The sequence below is a fragment of the Mirounga angustirostris genome, unplaced genomic scaffold (assembly GCF_029215605.1).
Source record: "Mirounga angustirostris isolate CCGP_5_RB_7025 unplaced genomic scaffold, mMirAng1.0.hap1 SCAF_14, whole genome shotgun sequence".
NCBI lineage: Eukaryota > Metazoa > Chordata > Mammalia > Carnivora > Phocidae > Mirounga > Mirounga angustirostris.
The window spans coordinates 8,494,060-8,518,518 of record NW_026991722.1 but is presented as its reverse complement, the minus strand read 5'-3'; the positions used below and the strand labels follow the sequence as shown (position 1 = coordinate 8,518,518).

The window sequence follows — 24,459 nt, the reverse complement described above, 5'->3', positions numbered from 1 at the left end:
GTCATATTTATTCTGTTGTGTATTTGTTATTTTTTCCACTTTATACATAGAAATAGACCTGTAGTCCCAATTCTCTAAGAACTTATATTCTAGAAAAAGAATTACAGAAATAGCATCTAAATGTACAATAAAAATAAGCATGGGGGGTTGGGAAGGTATCAGAAAGTGATCTGGGAAGTCCCACTCACCTTGCTGGGTAGTGTTTAAAAAATGAGCCAGTTTTTCTGTTCCTCAGCTATGTCAATCATGAATTGACAGAGTAGGATTAAATGAGGTTCACCTTCCACTTCTAGCATTTTTTTTATTATTATGTTACGTTAATCACCATACATTACATCATTAGTTTTTGATGTAGTGTTCCATGATTCATTGTTTGCATATAACACCCAGTTCTCCATTCTGTACATGCCCTCTTTAATACTCATCACCAGGCTAACCCATCCCCCCCACTCCCCTCCCCTCTAGAACCCTCAGTTTGTTTCTCAGAGTCCATAGTCTCTCATGGTTCATCTCCCCCTCTGATTCCCCCCCCCTTCATTTTTCCCTTCCTACTATAATCTTTTTTAACATATAATGTATTATTTGTTTCAGAGGTACAGGTCTGTGATTCAACAGTCCTACACAATTCACAGCACTCACCATAGCACATACCCTCTCCATGTCTATCACACAGCCACACCATCCCTCCCACCCCTCACCACTCCAGCAACCTTGATTGTTTCCTGAGATTAAGAATTCCTCATATCAGTGGAATCATATACATGCCTTCCTCTGATTGACTTATTTCACTCAACATAATACCCTCCAGTTCCATCCACGTCATTGCAAATGGCAATGCATAATATTCCATTGTATATATATATACACACCACATCTTCTTTATCCATTCATCTGTCGATGGACATCTTGGCTCTTTCCATAGTTTGGCTATTGTGGACATTGCTGCTATAAACATCGGGGTGCATGTATCCCTTCAGATCACTACATTTGCATCTTTGGGGTAAATGCCCAGTAGTGCAATTGCTGGATTGTATGGTAGCTCTATTTTCAACTTTTTGAGGAACCTCCATACTGTTTTCCAGACTGGCTTCCAGCTTGCATTCCCATCAGCAGTGTAGGAGGGTTCCCCTTTCTCCGCATCCCTGCCAACATCTGTCATTTCCTGACTTGTTAATTTTAGCCATTATGACTGGTATGAGGTGGTATCTCACTGAGGTTTTGATTTGGATTTCCCTGATGCCGAGCGATGTTGAGCACTTCTTTATGTGTCTGTTGGCCATTTGGATGACAACTGACAGAATGGGAGAAGATATTTGCAAATGACATATCAGATAAAGGGTTAGTGTCCAAAATCTATAAAGAACTTAACACCCAAAGAACAAATGATCCAATCAAGAAATGGGTAGAAGACATGAACAGACATTTTTCCAGCATTATTCTTTAGAACTTTTATTCAAAGCTAATATAAACTCATACTATTCAAAATTTTTAAATCGTCAAATTTTCCACAGCTGTTTTGTAATGTCCTCTCAGAAGTGTTAAACAGGGCTCACGAGATCTTTATGAATAGAGTTCCTTCATTAGAGGTGGACTACAGGACCCATTGTTTGAGGCAACGTGATGGTTTAGATGACTTTAGCAAATGTTTTTCATATCCATGATCCTATGGAAACAGTTTGCTCCTTGACTTTATTAAAATGGTTTTTCAACTCTAATACATCATAAAACAATGCAAAGCACATTTTTAAATTTTCTTGATTGCCATAAGCACATACCCTTTATAGGCACTCAGTTTTTGTTATATCAATGTATATAATTTTAGAAATGGAATTTTCTGTATGCAACAGGCAAGACTCATTTTGATGGTTTTGCATGCTACGTCCAGGTGTAAATCATTTGGAACATTAACTTTTTAACTTTAAAGCTCTGGCAGTTTAAAATCTTGTTCAATGTGCAGTTTTACACTTTATGACATCAGCAAAATTTTAGAATAGTGGCAGATTGATGGAGAAGGTAATCTTTGTTTTAGTCAAATTAAAACTACTTCATAGTGAAAGTATTCCATATTTAGTGATAGAATTTTTTTTCCTTAAGCAGTACATATGTGCAGTATTGCTGTGATTGACAGATAACCAGGGACTATAACATAAATTACCAATAAGTGAACTGTCATTCATCCTACACATGAATTTTTGCATGAAAAGCTACTGTGTACTAAGGTCTTACCAAGTGCCAGGTCCTAATTAAATAGCAATGATACAATGATGTAAAAATGCAACAATGGTGATATCTATACATATATCTGATTATATATCTCAGTAATAGAGATATACATATCTGATATATATAAATATATATCAGATGTATTTATGGTATAGATGTGCATACGTGCATATAAACATACATATGTATTTATACACATACATGCATAAAGATTTTATGTATAAAATGTTTAAAATGAGCTTCCTTTTAGCACACATTCCATTGCTGCTACTAAAAATTTCAATCCATCCCTTCACAACAAAAATCCTTGAAAGAAATATATTTATTTAGCTTTACTTCATTCTCTTTCTAAATCCCAGCAGGGATAGTCTGACTAGTTCCCCTTTAACAAAAGAAAAGATGTCAAGATCACAAATGTTTCCCATACGTCTAAAGCCAATAGTTCATTCTCAGTCTTCATCTTTCTGGAAATATCATGATTTGACACACCCAGTCAGTCACCTTCTTAAGCTAATTTACTTACTCGGATTCTAGAAAAAGTAGTGTTTCTTGTTTCTTGTACAATCTTCTGTTGTACTTGTTGATCTCTGTTGATTTCTCTTCATGTCTCCAATTTGGCATGCATGAGGGTCTCCAAAGTTATCCCTCTGTTTTTGCTACACTCACCACAGAGAGGTTATCTTTAACCCTCATGGCTTCAGAATCCATCTTTATGTTGATCTGTCTCAAATTTATACCTTCAAACTTGCATCTCTAGCTATTCCAGTGCTCAGGCAAAATAGTTGACTCATTTTTAGCTCTTCTTTCTCCCCTACTCCATATAAAATCAATCCACACGTTCTTGAAGTCTCTTATTTCTAATATATCACAAATGTGACCACTTATCACCAACCTCATGACTGCCAGTCTTGCTCAAGACACCATTATCTTTTGTCTATTCCACACTAACACAAGATGTTAATAGGAAAAAGTGGGGTGGGGGAGGTGGGCAGCAGAGGGGTTACATGAGAATTCTTTACTTTCCCTTCAATTTTTATGTAAACCTAAAACTGCTCTAGAAAATAAAGTCTGCTAAAAGTCCCTAAAACTCCTACATGCTAAAATTCTATTAAACATCTCTAGCATTACAGCATTTACTTCAGTACCTATACTACCACACTGCATTTTAAGTACTAAGCAAACAAAATTAAACACTTCATGGCATATTGCCTTCTAGAAGAATATGGTCTTTGGGGGGGAAAACCCTCAATTTTAATCAATAATGTTCAAAAGGAGAAATATACTCACATTACTAAATTGAGGTGTATAATAAGTAGTATTGTCTTATGTAAGTATAATAACTGGTATTCTATAGTGATGGCTATTTTTCACAAAATTCCCTGAATAACAGAGTGAACTAATAGCCCAGGACATTCTAGTCCTTAGCTAATACAACATTTCTTTGATGTTTATGATTTCTGTTACATAAAATATCCAGCATAATCTTAATGTAAAATAATAGTTTTATCAGTTTATATTTACTCAAATATAGGAAAAATTAGAATTCCAAAGAGTTACATGATTTTTATCTCACCAAATAGATGTAGAAAGTTTTACACTGGCCTCTCCACAAAGAATGTGTCCACTCAATGGCCTAGGTGTGGAGGGCAAAGTGGATGTGTGTAAACAAGATCACCAATAGCACTCAGGAATTTTTCCAATCCATATCCCACTTCACTTATATGCACTTAAGGCATGTTTGTTTGCTTTCATTTACTCACTTATCTTTAGTTCTTTATCAAGAGGCTAAGTATGGTAGGACGTGCACACTATTAATGGAGGAAATCTCCAAAACTTTATACAGGTAGTCTTAGATGAATTGAATAGCAGCATTCCAAGCTAGGGTCTTTTAATGCTCTTTTTAAGTTTTCATTTAAATTTCAGTGAGTTAACATATAGTATAGTAATAGTTTCAAGTCTACAATATAGTGATTCACAAGCTGTTGTCTTTTAAAGCAGATATTGTTGTGTGGCATTCTTAACATGAGAAGTCTTCATTCCTGAGCAGGTTGGATGACCTGCTTCTCCATTTCCATGTAATCTACATGCAAGGAAGTTTGTATCAGATACATGAGGATGTTTTTTCCATACTGTCTCTAGTAACTTCTAGCCAAATGCAAAGTAAACTAAATACATTAAGAGCTCATCCAACTTGGAATGTATTGTATTGAGAAAAGAACCTTCAAACTAGGAATTCCCAACGCTGGTGGTCCTACAGAATCTTTCTGGAGCTTCTGTGAGGTCAAAACTACTTTTGTAATAAAGATGTTTTTCACTCTTCATTATATTGACTTTGAATTGATAGCTCAAAATAAATAGCAGAGCAGTTGGTTCCAGTGACTCAGATTGTAGGAGAGATTATGCTCAAAGAAATGTGCAAAGAAATATTTTGAAATTTTGGAATGCATATTACTCTACTGAAAGAATGCTTACTATTTTATCATTAGTTTTCATATGTCAGAATTGGATTTTCATTTTAAGGAATATGCTTTAGGTACTGGTCATCTGTCTTTATCCTATCAGCACTAACGAGTCTACTTTGACTTTTGTAATATCACTAATGCTATGACTGGAAGTGGTGTGTTGAAATTAAAATATGCCAACTTTATTCTAATTATTTAGTGGGAGAAATGTTTTCTTTATATTTCAAGACTGCATAAAGTTTGTAAAACATGACATTTTCCATTTACTATTTCTTGTTGTCAAAGTAGCTTAACCATGACAACAGGGAAAAATCATGAACTTATTTTTACTAGGAATATGTAAAATACTTAAACATTTTTTACATTTAAACACTTATCCTAATGTGCCAGTTAACTCCTCTTTTCTCTTGTCTTCAGCAATTTAGTTACTGCCGCAAATGCTGATTATTCCAGATAGCAGTCATCAACATTATTCAGAGGAAATTAATGGAAGTTTCTTGAGGAATTATCTGGAAAGATATGGCTATAGGTCCAGTTACATAATAATCAAATTTATAGTAGACAAATGCAGGAATTTTGGAGCTCAGAAGCTTAAACATAATTCAACAAACAATGAGGTGTCCATATCTGTTTCCAAAACAGTTTTAGAAACATTGCAGTTTTGGAATCCCTTAAGGTTCTTTGAAACTTTCATGGGAATGTATCCAATAATCATGCTCATAGGTTATACATGCAAAAGTTCATTTATAAATCCATATAAATCTTTTCTTAAAATGAAGTATATATTTCAGTATAAGGTTTTCTATTTGAATCTTATTCAATGGAAGAAAGATTTAGTTTGTCCTGTCTTATTTTCTATTCCAGGAAAGAAGCCCATATAAAAGCTTTTAGGTACCTCTGACCTAAGGGTATTCATTCAAGAAGTTGCAGGGTAAGTAACTTCACCTGCATGCTTTTGTCATTTTGGAAATTATAATCTGGAAAAATATGTGTATTGTGGAAGAAAATATTTCTTCCTGTTATCATACATTACCCATCTTTCATTATAGCTCCTTTTAGAGATTTAGGGGTTCACTTTTAAATTTAAACAAATGAATATTACATTACAATATCTTTTCTTTCCTCTGTGGGAAGCTAAGGATTAGTCCTTTGATTTATTTGTTTGCCGTTCTCTTCATTTGTATTCATTTCTGTATTACTTTTTTGTAGTCTACTTGTTTATAAAACACCTTTTTGAAGATTTTTTCCACTTTATCAATTTCATTTTGAAATAACTACTTCTCTTACTAATTTTGGATATCTAATTTTTGTATTAATAACATGAACATTAGTTGTAATCGATTAAGAATACTTACTGGTTTTTAAATATTCCATTAGTTCCTAACTTCTTTTTCCTTTTTTTTTTTTATTTTTGGATGCAGGTCATGGGGTTCTTAATAAAATTCCACCTTGTTGTGGAAACAGATTTTTGTCAGTGCCTGCCATACCATAGGCTATCTACACAGAGGACAGTCTTAATAACTGGGCTGAATTGCTAGAGTACAGAGCCAAGAGAGTTTCCGAATCATGTTTTTTGCTCTTTTTTTTTTTTTTAAGTGGGCTCCATGCTGGGCTCATGATCCTGAGATCAAGACCTGAGCAGAGATCGAGTTAGATGCTTAACCCATTGAGGCACCCCCAAAACATGTTTTAATAAGTAAAATTAAGTTTTGTACTGAATCCTCTTGTTCTTAATGTTTAAATTCCTTTAGAGAGCTTCATAATTTTAATCCCATTTCACCTTTGATTTTTATAATTAATGTTTTCATAATTTCCTTTTTTTTGGATTAAGAGAATAAGGAGAAATAACTGGATTTTTATACCTGTATTCAACATTAGTTGGATATTAAGCCTGGTGGCTTATGATATGTGATAACAGATTGGAACTTGGGGAGAAAATGGCAATTTTATTTCTTTGAGTTTCATGATGGTGGAATTCATTCCAATATCCAAAGGCAAAGAGGCACATAGCCCAGTTCTCTTAAAAAGCTTCTTCTGAAAGTTGACATCTGTTGTATGTTAATTGAGTAAAATGAAATAGGAAAGGAGGGATTGTTGGTTCCCTGGGTACTTTATTAGTGTTCTCACTATTCAGATTCTCAAAGAAAAGTGGGGAATACGTATATCAGGTGATGATCAAATACAACTGCTGTTGTCATGAAAATTAATATTGATATTAGTTGACAATGTTTTGTCTTCCTTTGATGTTAGACAAGATATTGTTATTCCCTGCACAAACATTTTAGTATATTACTAAGGTTAAAGCAACTTGAAGTCAGTTTTAATAAAGATCCATATCAAAACCCTTGTGAAACACTATTACAAATTAAACATCCTTAATGTTTTGTAACACGTCTTTATGAGACAATTCTACTCTATGGAAAGAGATGCTCTATATTGTCTTCAATTTGGATAAAATTAACACCAATTAAGTGTCCCTTATCAAGATGTCACACCATGAACACTTGTAATATTGCTGCCCCAGGTGATCCCATAGAATCCTGAAGTGTTTTCTCAGCTACAAACTTGCCATATGATATCATTGCTTTGATTCTGCAGTTGCTATGGTACCCTGAACATATTCTCAGTATTAGTCCCTCAGGGCATAAATTAAGAAACACCAGCATTGTAGGATGTCAAGTGCTTAGCTCCCACTGGTCATGATGCTGGTTTAATTTATTGAAAAGAAAAGAAAACTAGCTCTGAGCTGGAATAAACTATTAAATAGAATCCTTTGTATATAAATACCAATAATCATATAAGATTATCTGGGTTGAAACATTTTAAAGCAATATCAATATTTTTTAGATTAAGGCATCAATGTCCATTTAAACTCCCAATTCTTGAGTATTTCAAAAGTTCATTATATAGAGATAATACTCTTAAGAGTTTTGGAATCATTGTTTGTATTCAATTGACTTCTTTTGTAGATACCCTAAAACTAATTTTTATTTGGCTTAATATTTACTTCTGTTTGTTTGCTTTAAGAACAAATTGGTATCTAAGTCACATACCACAAAATTCATTCATTTAAAGTGCTCAATTCAATGGTTTTTAGTAAAATCAGAGTTGTGCAACAATTACTATAATCTAATTTTAAAAGATTTGTCATCATCCCAGAAAGAAACTACCTACCCACCAGCAGCTATTGCCCATTCTCCCTTTACTAACCACTAATCTATTTTCTGTCTCTATGGATCTACCTATTTTGGACATTTCATGTAAATGGAATCATAGAACATATGACCTTTTGTGACTGGTTTCTTTCACTTAGTATAGTGTTTTCAAGGTTCATCCACATTGTAGTATGGATCAGTTCTTTTTATGACCAAATAATATTCCATTATATGGACATACCACCTATCTATCTCATTCTTCAGTTGATGAGTATTTGGGTTGTTTTCAGTTTTTGGCTATTATGAAAATGGTGCTATGAATATTTATATACAAGTTTTTGTGTAGATGTAGGTTACTTCCCTTGGAATTACTGGATCATATGACAATTCTTAATGTTTACATTTTTAAGGACTGTCAAACTACTTCCAAAAATGGCTGCAATATTTTATATTCTCACAAGCAATGTTTGGGGGTTCCAATTTCTCCACATTCTCACCAACACCTGTTAGAGTCCATCTTTTTCATTATAGCTATCCTGGTAGAGGTGACATGGTATCTTATTGTGGCTTTGATTTGAATTTCCTAATAACTAATGTTTTCATATACTAAAGGGTCACTTGCATATTTTCTTGGGAAAAATATATATCCAGATACTTTGCCCATTTCTAATTGGGTTATTTGTCTTTGTTTTGTTTTTGTATATTCTGGACACAAGTCCCTTCTCAGATATAGGATTTGCAAGTATTTTCTCATTATGTAGTTGTCTTTTCAAATTCTCGGCACTTTTATTTAAAGCATAAAACAAATTGGTTTCATCAAAATTTTCTGTTTTCAATGCAATAGAGATTTACTACCATATTTTGTCCTAAGAGTTTTATAGTTTTAGGTCTTATATTTAGATGTATAGTACATTCTGAGTTCATTTTTATAAACGAGGTGAGGTGAGATAGGGGTTCAACTTCAATGTTTTGCTTGTGGATATCTAGTTGGCCCAGAACTATTTGTTGAAACGATTATTCTTTCTTATTGAAATAACATGCCAATATCCAGTTAACCACAAATGTAAGTTTCTTTCTGGTCTGTGGACACAAATTTTATTCCATTGAGCTAAATGTGTATCCTGCCAGTTAAAAATTGTGAATCCTATAGTTTTTGAGTAAGTGTTAAAACCAGGTAGTGCCAGTTCTCCAAAGTTATTATTCTCTTCTAATTCTTCTATTGTTTTCATACTTTTTTTTTTTTTGGTTAAGAATGTTATCCACATGTGCCTCCAAAACTGGCACTAAAGAACAACCACTTGGAAATTATTCTGGCTTTTGTTGCTGAGGCAAAACTGCCTCTGGAGAAATGATTGGTTCAAATCATTGGAAATGTTATTATCATTGCATGCACTATAAGGCTTTCATAGAGAGAGAAAATGGTCTCCAGGTTTCCAAAAATACAGTTTCCTTAAAATGGGAATATCTCAGATCTGAACCTTGTGGGGATTAAACCAATGTATTTATAAGCAGAAATTATACTTTTTGCTCTAAAAAACAAGTCACAGATTAAGTTATTTAGCTGAGATATACTCAGTTTCACTAACCTTATATTGACAACAATTGTATTGTCACCTTAGCTCATTAGAAAAGTTATAGTTTATAGAACCTCAAAGGTCAATAAATTATTTCAGCAGTGTTTCTATCCAGTGCTAGCTTCACTTTCCTCAAGCATCTTAACAACTGTCCAGGAGACACTGAAGCTACTTACTTTACATGGAAAAAACGTGGTAGAAATTTAGCGACCAGTTTCATGAAGCTTGAAAATTCTATGAAATTCAATGATATATGTATAAAAAAGTCAGTGAGGAAACATAATTCTGGTAAATCACACTTATCACAGGTTATAAAATCACACATTTTATATTCTATCAAAATGAGATCATATTAGATCATAGATATTTAAATAAAATGAGATCTCAATTTTTGAATACCTTGGTAATAATTTGAAGTCACTGAATTTAAATCATTCGATAATTTCTATATAGTTAGGAATGCATTATTACATTTAAAGACTTAAAGTTAACGTTAACATTGAAAAATAGGTGGAATCATGTAACACAAACTATAAACTTCTCAAAATGCAACCACTTTCCATTAGAGATCAGTGAGTGAAGTTTTAGTAAAATATTCCTATTGATTTTTGCCTTTTTTTTTTTAAGGAGAAGAGCATATTGTATAATCCTTAATAAAATGGTTCAGAATACTTCAGTTCCAATTATAAATATCTGTACAAGATTTAGTCTGTTAATTATTTGAAGTTGGCAAGTTGTCACACCCACTCATTGCTTACAAAGGCTCTGCATTACATGAGTTAGATTTAGGGAATTTGTGAATAGGATATTTACTTGAATTTGTGCCATCATTCCTTCTTACCTTCATCAAATTCCAGCCTGGAGAGATTATAAAGACATCCCACTGTGGATGCCCTGGAGCAGAGTTGGACCAGATTTGCCAGGAGGACTTGCCAGAATACTCCATGCTCAACCTGTCAGTTAAATTTCTGTGACAGGAATCAGTCCTGTTCAGTTGCTAATGGAAGGATGTATCAAAACTGATTATCAACTGTTTTCAGTTAGATTTAGATAAAGATTTATAATACAAGTAAAAATAGGATTTATGTACTGCCATGTGCAACATCTAACAAGCTTTCCTTTTCTAGCCTTTGTATTATTTTCCTTTCTTTGCAATGGTAGAAATTAGTATTTTCCAGAAATTGCAGCCTTTTTTTTTTTTTTTCTGGCTCATTGTCTCCATATTACCAAGGCTTGGACTATAGTTTGGACCTTGTTATATTGCCAGTTTGACCAGATTATAAAGATACGGTTTGAACACATTTTTCTTGAATCATAAATTTTTGGGAATCTACCCAGGTTTTAGCCAGACTGCCTGGAGCTTTGACAGAGTAGCAGTAGGAACAAAGCAATTATTCTCTACTCACAATATATGTTGAATTGGATTTATCTAGCATGTAAAAGTTTTAGGATACTATTGATACAGAATTTTTTAAATTACAGCCTACTTTCTTGGCAAAGACTTAACAAGAGGGGAAGGGCATCTGTTGCTTTAACCCATCAATCATCCATTTATTCTTATTTTTAATATGTAAACACTATTCCAAGCACTAGAAATATACACATGAATAAAATGAATATCTTTTCTGCATGCAATTTACATTCCAGTGGAGAGAGACTAAGCTAATATATAAATCATATAACTGTTAGAAAAAAAATCAGTGTTCTTGCTTTGGGAACAGGTTGCAATATTAAATATGGAGTCTGGTCTCAGATGTGAGTAAATGCATGAAAGATGTTAATCATTCAAATATCTGTTGAAAGAAGATTCTAGGCAGAAGGAAGAATCAGTAGAAAGCCCCGAATGGGAATGATGATAAAATAGGGAAAGAAACCAGATGATATATGACCAAGCACTACATACTGATGCAACTATGTACATTCTTGAGCAGGTGAAAGAAAATGGGATCTAGTGCACAGCTGGGGGCAGAGAAAGTTAAGTATATATAAAGTATATATATACTTTAGTATTTATATAAATTGTATATAGACACACCCCATATATATGTATACACATGCTCATACAATATATGACTACACCATTATCAAGAAGTTCACAGTCTATAAGAGAAACAGAAAATGACCAGTATAGCTTGATAAATATATAAATAACAGTTATAACTGAATATCTAAGGAAAGCTACATCATTCAAGCATGGGTAATTGTATTGACTTCTACTCACAGATTATTCCAAGGATGAGCATCATCAGTATCATCTGGGAACTTGGCAAAATGCAAAAATCTTGAGGCTTACCTGAGACCAACTGAATTATTTGCATTTTAACAGGACACTAAGGTAATTCATAAAGATGTTAAAGTTTAAGAAGCTTGTTTTAAAGGATTTTAGGAGTAGGGTGGTCCATTCCAGAGAGAAGATAGAATGTAAGTAAAGGCCTTGGAAAAGAAAAAAAGAGAACATGCCCACCACCAAACCCTCTGTGTTGTATGCTGAGAACTGCAGAAAGTTCAGGGTTGCTGGAGGAACAAAACAAAACAAAAAAAAACCTGCAGTTACCCTGGGAGGAGGTAATGTGAGAGAGGAAAATAGAAGAGGGTTTATGGGCTAACCTGGTCACTAAGATACATTCTGTAGCTACTGGAGGCTATTAAGGGATTTGTCTAGTGGGGCAATATGGTCTGCATTTTAGCCAAGTCCTTGAGGTAGCCAGATGAGGACTTAAGAAGGCCTGGATTACACCTTGGGCACTTTCCATTGTACTTAAAGCATCCTTGAAGTTACTTAAAAGTTTTTTTTTTTTTACTGTAAATTTATGAAAGCATGGCACAGATTTAGAAAATGTCAAAACTTCTAAACATAAAAGTTTTATGTTTAACATGAGAAATGTCATACTCACAATATAAGGATTTATAAAAGCTAACTAAACTTTTTAAAGTCTACAGAATGTTCTATCAGAGTGATGGACTATAATTAAATGTAATACTATAATTAAATGTAATACATTCAGGTCAATCTTTTTCATGATCATAATGAAAAATATTTGTACTAAGAGAGCTTTTATGTTTTTCTGGTATTTTTCAGACCTTTCACTAAATGATAAATAAAAAACCATCACTTTTGGTATACATTTCCAAAACCGATCACAAAACTTATTTACTCCAGGTACTCTAATTGTGAATATAACTTTTATGTATTATAGTATCATACTGTACTCAAACTTTTTTTCATGTAGTTGAACTGCAATATTCCTTAAGCTAATAATACCAGTCTGTGATTAAGCTTTCTAAGTAGTTACCATATATCCCATATTACTATTCATATATTGAAATCTATAATGAAAGCATACAAGCTAAAAATTATGCCTTAAAGAAAAAAATTTCAAAGATAATATTTCTCATTCATAATTAAGTCATTTAGGAACTGTCCTTGGAACTCACACTGTAATGCCAAATAAGTGCTGTTTAGCCAAGTAGATATTTAGGAAAGAGGATTAAAATGTGAATTAAGCTGAGGTTCCAGAATATTATTAGGCAAACATTATTATTAGCCTATTACTTTATATGATCAAGAGAAAAATTAGTATATAATTGCACTCACATATTTTTGTCACCTTTACCTATTAAATTGATAACAATATTGATTTGAATAACTAACTTTAGGTAAAATATGATTAAAATGCAACATAAGCCTAACATATCTGTTATATTAACAAATGCAGACAAAATTAGAACTGCAGAAATGTAACAGTTCCATAAAAATTTTTTCAATATTTATATAAAGTGGAAACTAAAAAAAGTGAGGTCTGCAAAGATCTATGAAAGTTTAAGAAGGGAGAATTTTTATGGTAAAAAGTAAACTTAGATTATATAAAAGTAGTTATATTAGGTGTATATGAACTTAAAAATTGGGTGTCAATAAAATGGGTATTACTAAAAATGTCTGAATGTTTGAAATTTAGAAACAATATTTAATTTTTATATACTTTAACAAAAATAATTGATAAAAAGAGCTTATAGAATGGTATTACCCCCATGAGGGTATGAAGAAAATAGCTTTTTTATTCTCCCTGGAAAATAATACCAACTTAACTATGTATAATTCTTTCTAATGTTTAAAGTGATTTAACTTGAATAACACTGGCCTAAGGGATTAGGGAATTGGGACCAGGTTTTTAGGAGTACTCTGACTTTGTACATAATAAGGAAGATTTGATTACTCTTACAATTTTGTTAAATACTAAAATTATTTTCTATGGTACAATAGAGCAGAAATCTGGAGAGGCAAGATTTTGTCTTAAAGTTGCATATGCATGGAAATCTCCATAAGATTTTGAAATATTCCATTGAAGGACTAGGGTTGCTAGCAATTATTGTGAGGAAAAGGATGGTAAAACTAAAAATACTTAATGTTTAAATTGGAGAAACTCAATAATATTTGAAGAAGATATATTTTTATTTCAAAGCCAAGAACTCACACCTTGTTCAGAGTGTGCCAGGGTCCATCGCTTAAGCTTGCATTTCCAGAAACTTGATATTGTTTATGAACCAAGAGTTGAAGGAGACTCTTGCACACAGGGTTGTCCTTCAACTCACAAGGCTTGAGCATTACAACTTGTAACTACAGAGAGAGAATAAAATTTCAGTAGGATTAGATCATCACGTGTGCTGTACTTCTTGAAAATGTCTAATTTCTGATTCTACCATTTCTGTTACATTCTAGGCATCACCTTAAGTCTTGCTCTATTTTTAAAGTGACTTCCACATTTTACTGCATTAGCATTCCCAGTCACGATGATGCCATACGGTAGCTAAGCATTACTCATAATTGCAGGACTCAGAGTAACTCTAGACTTTAAAGATTTATTTATTTTATGGGGAGGTGGCAAAGGGAGAGAGTCTTAAGCAGACTCCACGCTGAGCATGGGGCCTGATCCAGGGCTCGGTCTCAGGACCCTGAGGTCATGACCTAAGCTGAAACCCAGAGTCAGATGCTGAACCAATGGTGCCACAAGAATTACTCTAGATTTTAATCATGATTATGCTTCTAATAAAACAAGTTTAGATTAGTTAACATATATTGAATACTTACTGCATACCCAGTACCACACTATGTGTTTTATATGTAACATCTTACTTCATCTTCTTAACAAGCCTGTAAAATAAGTGCTAGTATTATAACCCTTCTAAACAAGAGGAATTTGAGACTCTCTGCATAAGAAACTTGCTGTATTACACAAATAAAAAAAATTAATGACGGTTTCATTTCAAAGCTTAAAGTCACATTTCAAAATGAAACCTTTAAAATAATTACCCTATATCAGAAAAAAGGAAAATGTCAACTAATTTTTAGGAATACAAGGAATGTTTAGCAAGATGTAAGTTTTATAAAATAATTCAGTTAATAAGATTTAATTAAATACTATACATCAACAAAATTTAGAAAAAAATTTAAATACCCCATTATAAATATATAAACATATATTATAAATAAATATAAATATAAAATTCTTAGAAATAAATAAAATGTAGTATACAATTTCTAATGAATAAGGATGGCCTAAAAAATTTTAAACATACTATGTTCATGGAAATTAAAACATTAAATATTGAAATAATGTCAAATTATCCTATAGAATATAATTCTGGGCTAAATACAAATCAGGTGGCTCATGGAAACATGAATAACTGTGTTGTTTCCAAAATTATGAAGAATCAATAATACCTTTTATATTTCTGAGGAAAAAAAGCTAGAAGAGAGCCTACCCTATTACATATAAAGGTTTATAATGCAGGCCCTAGAAATTCATAGGAAAAAGGGACAAATAAAGTAACCCCCAAAAACAGACCCATAGATTTCATAGAGGAAATTTGATGCACAGAATATATAGAATTTTTATATCTGACAAATTTGATATATTTCCTCTATATAGAAAAGTAGATTGCATATCTATCTTACCTCATACATAAAAATTAACCCAGGGGCACCTAAGTGGGTTAATTAAGCATCTGACTTCATTTTGGCTCAGGTTGTGATCTCAGGGTCTTAAGATCAAGCCCTGCATCAGGCTCCATGCTGAATGCAGAGTCTGATTAAGACTCTCTCTCCCCGCCCCTCTCCCCGTGCTCGCTCGCTCGCTCTCTCTCTCAAATGACAAATGCAAAACTTTAACAAATTTTAGTACAAAATAGATTAATATTTCTCTAAACTGAGTAAGGAAGTATTTTTAGCATTTTTAAATACATTCTAATATAAGAAAATATTGACAAATTTTATTTAACAAAATATTCCTCAAAGATATCTTAAATAAAATGGAAAAATAAGTTATAAAGTTGATATATACTAGGTGGAGACACTTTATATTCATCCTTTGTTATAAGTGTTCCAAGATTATAATGTAATAATGTACAGATGAGAAAAAAAGGAAAATCTCCAAATAGAATGAGCGTAAATTGGAATAAACACAAAAGAAAACATTAAAGATGTATCAAATATGTTATTAACCAGATAGGCAAAGTTTTAGTATCTCACAACTTGTGATTGTTCATGAGAGGTAAATTACTAAACCATTTTAGGAGACATGATGGTATAAAGTTATAACTTAGTAACTCTCCTCCTAGTTATCTCAAAAGAAAACTTTGCCCATATGCATCGGGAGGTATATACAAGGATATTCAGAGCAACACAAGGCTACAAACTAACACTGATGGACAGGAGGGTGGTTTAATGTCATAGCATATTTATGCAGTGCTATAATGCAAAACATATACAACCAATAGACTACAGTGAGACATAAATAAGTTTTAGCAACTGAATTAAAAAACAAGTATCTAAACATTGCATACAGCATGATAACCAAATTTTTGTATATTGAAGTTAAAATGTAATGTTTCCTTTAGTTTTTAATATTTATATTTGCACATATACATACACTTAGCATATGTGTATGTATAAACACATGTTATGTTTAAATATATCTAAATATATATATTTATACATGTTAAAACTATATATTTTCAAAATCATGGGAATAGTAAGTACAAGTTCCAGTATAGTGACTGACTTAGGGGAGGAAAGGGTAGAAAAGGAGAGTGCCTAAATAGAAAGGATTTGTTCAAATACTCTAGACTCCATATAGATGTTTATTTTATTGAATACATGTATTAATTGTTATTGAAAGTAAATGAATATTCTCATATACTCATGTATATATACAAAAGAAACTCATGCATAAGAGTGTGTCATACAATAGTGCCTTCAAACAACACTTTAGACTAGATGGACATAACAGATATATACAGAATATTCCATCCCCAAAAAACAGAATATACATTCTTTATAAGTGCACATGGAACATTCTCCAGGATAGATCACATGTTAGGCCACAAAACAAGTCTCAGTAAATTTAATAAGTTTGAATCATATCATGCATCTTTTTCAACCACAGTGGTATGAAATGAGAAATCAATCACATGGAAAAAATACAAACATGTGGAGGTTAAAGAACATGATACTAAACAACAAATGCATCAACAAACAACAAGGTAAAAATTAAAAAAATAGGTGGAGGAAAATGAAAACACACAGTCCAAAAACTTTGGGACACAGAAAAAGCAGTTTTAAGAGGGAAATATATAGCAATATAGGCCTAGCTCAAAAAATAGGAAATATCTCAGATAATATAAACTTACATTTAAAGGAACTAGGAGAGAAAAAAAAAAACTCAAGGTGAGTAGAAGGAAGAAAATAAGGATCGGAGCAGAACTAAATGACATAAAAACTTTTTTAAAAAATAGAAAAGATCAATGAAACCAGGAGCTGGTTCTTTGAAAAGATAACAATCTTCAGCCAGACTAAAAAAGAAAAGAGGACCCAAAATAAAAACAAAGACAAGTAAAAACTAACACAGAGAAATACAAAGGACTAAAGGGACTACTATGAAAAATTGTAGGCCAACAAATTAGACAACCTAGAAGAAATGAATAAAGTCCTAAAAGTATACAAACTTCTAACACTGAATCAAGAAATAGAAAACCTGAATAGACTTATTACTAGTAACAAAATGGAATCAGCAATCAGAAAAATACCAAAAAATAGATTTCCAGGACCAAATAGATTCCTATGTGACTCCTACCAAACATTTAAAGAGCTAATACCTATTGCCCTCAAGTTATTTCAAAAAATAGAAAAGGAAGGAAAGCTTCCAAATACATTCTACAAGGCCAGCATTACTCTGGTACCAAAACAAAGACACCACAAAAAAAGAAAACTACAGGCCAATATCCCTGATGAACATAGATGCAAAAATCAACTAAATATTAGCAAACCAAATCCAACAATACATTAACAGGATCATCACAATCAAATGGGATTTATTACAGGGATGCAAGGATGGTTCAACAATTGCAAATCAATTAACATGATATACCACATCAACAACACAAAGGATAAAAACCATACCATCTCAACCAAAGCAGAAGCAGCATTTGACAAAAGTCAACATATGTTCATGATAAAAACTCTCAACACAGTGGGTTAGAGGGAACATAACTCAACATAATAAAATCCCTCTATGAAAAACCTACAGCTAACATCATACTCAAAGATGAAAAATAGTTTTTTCTCTGAGATCAGGAACAGGACAGGGATATCCACTCTTTCGACTTTTATTCAACACCATACTGGAAGTCCTAGCCCTGGTAATTATATTAAAAAGAAAAGAAAAAGAAAAGCCATCCATATTGGAAAGGAAGACGTTAAACCACTGCTATTTGCAGAAGACATGATACTATACAGAAAACCCTAAAGACTCCACCAAAAAACTATTAGAATATATGAATTCAGTAAAGTTGCAGGATACAAAATTAATATCCATAAATCAGTTGCATTTACAAACACTAAAAATGAAGCAGTAGAAAGAGAAATTAAGAAAACAATTTCATTTACAATTGCACCAAAAAGAATAAAATACCTAGGAATAAATTTAACCAAGGAATTGAAAGAGCTGTATTCTGGAAACCATAAAACACTGATAAAAGAAATTAATGGTGACAGAAACAAATGGGAAGGTATCCCATGCTCATGGATGGAAGAATATTGTTAAAATGTCTATACTACCTAAAGCAATCTCCAGATTCAATGTAATTCCTATCTAAATACCAACAGCATTTTTCACAGAACTAAAGAAAAAAATCCTAAAATTTATATGGAACCACAAAAAAACCCAAATAGCCAAAGTGATCTTAAGAACAAAACTGGAGGTATCACGTCCCTCAGTGGAGCAGACTTCTAAAAGTTCCAATTTTGTACTCTGCTGCTCTATCACTTGCCAGAAGTGATAGAGTGAGGCCCCCTCCCCCTCAGTCTATCTTCCCAAATATCGCCTCGGATTCACTTCTCTGCACGTCCTACTTTCCAGTAGGAAAAGTGGTCACTTTTCTGTTCAGAGTGTTGCTGCTATTCTTTTCTTTGATCTCCTGTTGAGTTCATAGGTGTTCAGAATGGTTTGATCCCTATTCAGCTGAATTCCTGGGACCAGACGAAATTTAGGTCTCCTACTCCTCAGACACTTGCTCCTCCCATTGCCCATTTTTAAATTATATATATTTATTTATATTATTTTTTTGGTGTTGAGTATATATATTATTTATTGTATACTAACCCCTTATCAAATATGCCATTTGCAAAAATCTCCTCCCATTTATTAGGTTGCCTTTTTTGTTTTGTTGATTGTTTCCTTTGCCGTTCAGAAGCTTTTTGATATAGTCCCAGAGGCACTTTCTTCTAACAGACCAAAATACACCCAAAATCTAGTGTGTGGCACTGATCTATGCACCAGCCTGATCATATTTGAACACACTCTGTTTTTTGTTTGTTTGCTTGTTTGTTTTTATCTTTTTCTTTTTTTCTTTCTTTCCCTTTCTTTTCCCGTTTCAGGTCTCTTCTGATTTGTTTAGTGTATATTTTTCTGGGGTCGTTGTTACCCTGTTAGCATTTTGTTCTCTCATTCATCTATTCTCCTCTGGACAAAATGACAAGATGGAAAAAATCACCACAAAAAAAGAACAAGAGTCAGTACTGCCAGGTACCTAATCAATAAGGACATTGGTAAGATGTCAGAACTAGAGTTCAGAATGATGATTTTAAAGATACTAGCTGGGCTTGAAAAAAGCATGGAAGCTATTAGAGAAACCCTTTCTGGAGAAATGAAAGAACTAAAATCTAACCAAGTTGAAATCAAAAAGGCTATTAATGAGGTGCAATCAAAATGGAGGTTCTAACTGCTAAGATAAATGAGACAGAAGAGAGAATTAGTGATATAGAAGACCATATAATGGAAAATAAAGAACCTGAGAAAAAGAGAGATAAACAACTACTGGATTATGAGGGCAGAATTTGAGAAATAAGTAATACCATAAGATGAAACAATATTAGAATAATTGGGATCCCAGAAAAAGAAGAAAGAGAAAGAGGGGAAGAAGGTATATTGGAGCAAATTATAGCAGAGAATGTCCCTAATTTGGGGAAGGAAACAGGCATCAAAATCCAGGAGGCACAGAGAACCCCCCTTAAAATTAATATAAATAGGTCAACACCCCGGCATCTAATAGTAAAACTTATGATACTCAGAGACAAAGAGAAAATCCTGAAAGCAACTTGGGACAAGAGATCTGTAACCTACAATGGTAGAAACATTAGACTGACAACAGACCTATCCACAGAGACCTGGCAGGCCAGAAAGGACTGGCATGATATATTCAGAGCACTAAATGAGAAAAATATGCAGCCAAGAAAACTATATCCAGCTAGGCTGTCATTGAAAATAAAAGGAGAGATAAAAGTTTCCAGGACAAACAAAAACTAAAGGAATTTGCAAACATGAAACCAGCCCTACAAGAAATATTGAAAGGGGTCCTCTAAGCAGAGAGAGCCTAAAAGTAACATAGGCCAGAAAGGAACACAGACAATATACAGTAACAGTCACCTTACAGGCAATACAATGGCACTAAATTCCTATCTTTCAATAGTTACCCTGAATGTAAATGGGCTAAATGCCCCAATCAAAAGACAAAGGCCCATCATATTGGATAAAAAACAAGACCCATTGATATGCTGTCTGCAAGAGACTCATTTTGGACCCAAAGACACCCCCAGATTGAAAGTGAGGGGATGAAAAACCATTTACCATGCTAATGGACATCAAAAGAAAGCTGGGGTGGCAATCCTTATATGAGACAAATTAAATTTTAAACCGAAGACTATAATAAGAGCTGAGGAAGGACAATATATCATACTTAAAGAGTCTATCCAACAAGAAGATCTAACAATTATAAATATCTATGCCCCTAACATGGGAACAGCCAATTATATAAGCCAATTAATAACAAAATCAAAGAAACACATCAACAATACAATAATAGTGGGGGAATTTAAAACCCCCCTCACTAAAATGGACAGATCATATAAGCAGAAGATCAACAAGGAAATAAAGTCTTTAAATTCAGATAAATTCAGAACATTCCATCCCAAAGCAACAGAATACACATTCTTCTCTAGTGCCCATGGAACATTCTCCAGATCACATTCTAGGTCACAAATCAGGTCTCAACTGGTACCAAAAGATTGGGATCATTCCCTGCCTATTTTCAGACCACAATGCTTTGAAACTAGAACTCAATCACAAGAGGAAAGTTGGAAAGAACTCAAATACATGGAGGCTAAAGAGCATCCTACTAAAGAATGAATGGGTCAACCAGGAAATTAAAGAAGAATTAAAAAAATTCATGGAAACCAATGAAAATGAAAACACAACTGTTCAAAATCTTTGGGATGCAGCAAAGGCAGTCCTAAGAGGCAAGTATATAGCAATACAAGCCTTTCTCAAGAAACAAGAAAGGTCTCAAATACACAACCTAACCCTACACCTAAAGGAACTGGAGAAAGAACAGCAAATAAAGCCTAAACCCAGCAGGAGAAGAGAAATAATAAAGATCAGAGCAGAAATCAATGAAATAGAAACCAAAGAACAGAACAGATCAACGAAACTAGGAGCTGGTTCTTTGAAAGAATTAACAAGACTGATAAACCCCTGGCCAGACTTACCAAAAAGAGAAGAGAAAGGACCCAAATCAACAAAATCATGAATGAAAGAGGAGAGATCACAACCAACACCAAAGAAATACAAACAATTATAAGAACATATTATGAGCAACTCTATGCCAGAAAATTAGATAATCTGGAAGAAATGGATGCATTCCTAGAGACGTATAAACCACCAATACTGAACCAGGAAGAAATAGAAAACCTGAACAGACCCATAACCAGTAAGGAAATGGAAGCAGTTATCAAAAATCTCCCAACAAACAAAAGCCCAGGGCCAGATGGCTTCCCAGCGGAATTCTTTTTTTTTTTTTAAAGATTTTATTTATTTATTTGACCGAGAGATAGAAGAGCACAAGCAGAGGGAGTGCAGAGGGAGAGGGAGAAGCAGGCTCTGCACTGAGCAGGGAACCTGATGCGGGACTTGATCCCAGGACCCTGAGATCATGACCTGAGCCGAAGGCAGACGCTTAACCATCTGAGCCACCCAGGCGCCCGGAATTCTAACAAACATTTAAAGAAGAATTAATACCTATTCTTCTGAAACTGTTCCAAAAAATAGAAATGGAAGGAAAACTTTCAAACTCGTTTTATGAGGCCACCATTACCTTGATCCCGAAACCAGACAAAGACCCCATCAAAAAGGAGAATTACAGACCAATATCCTTGATGAACACAGATGCAAAAATTCTCACCAAAATACCAGCCAATAAGATCCAACAGTACATTAAAAGGATTATTCACCACGACCATGTGGGATTTATTCCTGGGCTGTAAGGTTGGTTCAACATCCACAAATCAATGTGATACAATACATTAATAAAAGAAAGAACAAGAATCATATGATCAAAAAAAAAAATCATATGATCCTCTGAATCAATGCAGTAAAAGCATTTGACAAGATACAGCATCCTTTCTAGATCAAAACTCTTCAGAGTATAGGGATAGAGGGTACATACCTCAATATCATAAAAGCCATCTATGAAAAACCCACAGCAAATATCATTCTCATTGGGGAGAAACTGAGAGCTTTCCCCCTAAGGTCAGGAACGCGGCAGGGATGTCCACTATCACCACTGCTATTCAACATAGTATTAGAAGTCCTAGCCACAGCAATCAGACAACAAAAAGAAATCAAAGGCATCCAAATCGGCAAAGAAGAAGTCAAACTCTCACTCTTGCAGATGATATGATACTTTATGTGGAAAACCCAAAAGACTCCACTCCAAAACTGCTAGAACTCATACAGGAATTCAGTAAAGTGGCAGGATAGAAAATCAATGCACAGAAATCAGTGGCATTCCTATACACCAACCACAAGACAGAAGAAAGAGAAATGAAGGAGTCGATCCCATTTACAATTGCACCCAAAATCATAAGATACCTAGGAATAAGTCTAACCAAAGAGACAAAGGATCTGTACTCAGAAAACTATTGAATACTCATGAAAGAAATTGAGGAAGACACAAAGAAATGGAAAAACGTTCCATGCTCATGGATTGGAAGAACAAATATTGTGAAGATGTCCATGCTACCTAGAGCAATCTACACATTTAATGCAATCCCCATCAAAATACCATCCAGTTTTTTCAAAGAAATGGAACAAATAATCCTAAAATTTGTATGGAACCAGAAAAGACCCCGAAGAGCTAGAGGAATGTTGAAAAAGAAACCCAAAGCTGGCAGCATCACAATTCCGGACTTCCAGCTCTATTACAAAGCTGCCATCATCAAGACAGCATGGTACTGGCACAAAAACAGGCACATAGATCAATGGAACAGAATAGAGAGCCCAGAAATGGACCCTCAACTCTATGGTCAACTAATCTTTGACAAAGCAGGAAAGAATGTCCAATGGAAAAAAGACAGTCTCTTCAACAAATGGTGTTGGGAAAATTGGACAGCCACATGCAGAAGAATGAAACTGGACCATTTCCTTACACCACACACAAAAATAGACTCAAAATGGTTGAAAGACCTCAATGTGAGACAGGAGTCCATCAAAATCCTAAAGGAGAACACAGGCAGCAACCTCTTCGACCTCAGGCGCAGCAACTTCTTCCTAGAAACATCACCAAAGGCAAGGGAAGCAAGGGCAAAAATGAACTCTTGGGACTTCATCAAGATAAAAAGCTTTTGCACAGCAAAAGAAACAGCCAACAAAACCAAAAGACAACTGACAGAATGGGAGAAGATATTTGCAAATGATATATCAGATAAAGGGCTAGTATCCAAAATCTATAAAGAACTTGTTAAACTCAACACCCAGAGAACAAATGATCCAATCAAAAAATGGGCAGAAGACATGAACAGACGTTTTTCCAAAGAAGACATCCAAATGGCCAATAGACACATGAAAAAGTGCTCAGCATCACTCGGCATCAGGGAAATCCAAATCAAAACCTCAATGAGATACCACCTCACACCAGTCAGAATGGCTAAAGTTTACATGTCAGGAAACGACAGATGTTGGCGGGGATGTGGAGAAAGGGGAACCCTCCTACAGTGTTGGTGGGAATGCAACCTGGTCCAACCACTCTGGAAAACAGTGTGGAGGTTCCTCAAAAGTTGAAAATAGAGCTACCCTACGATCCAGCAATTGCACTACTGGGTATTTACCCCAAAGATAACAAATGTAGGGATCTGAAGGGGTACGTGCACCCCGATGTTTATAGCAGCAATGTCCACAATAGCCAAACTATGCAAAGAGCCAAGATGTCCATCAACAGATGGACAATTAAATCTTTCCATTTTCAACAACATGGATGGAACTAGAGGGTATTATGCTAAGCGAAATAAGTCAATCAGAGAAAGACATGTATCAGGTGCCTGGGTGGCTCAGTTGGTTAGGCGACTGCCTTCGGCTCAGATCATGATCCTGGAGTCCCTGGATCGAGTCCCGCATCCGGCTCCCTGCTCGGCAGGGAGTCTGCTTCTCCCTCTGACCCTCC

At 34.1% G+C, this 24,459-nt stretch overlaps 1 long non-coding RNA gene across 1 annotated transcript in view; it reads left to right on the top strand.

The window, feature by feature from the left end:
* LOC123852303 (uncharacterized) overlaps nucleotides 1-24,459 on the top strand; it is a 42,425-nt gene that overhangs the window by 15,806 nt on the left and 2,160 nt on the right. Inside the window, exons 3-4 of the long non-coding RNA XR_006792860.3 lie at nucleotides 5,550-5,616; nucleotides 11,638-11,749. This is a non-coding gene — a long non-coding RNA (uncharacterized LOC123852303). The remainder of the gene's footprint in view (nucleotides 1-5,549; nucleotides 5,617-11,637; nucleotides 11,750-24,459) is intronic.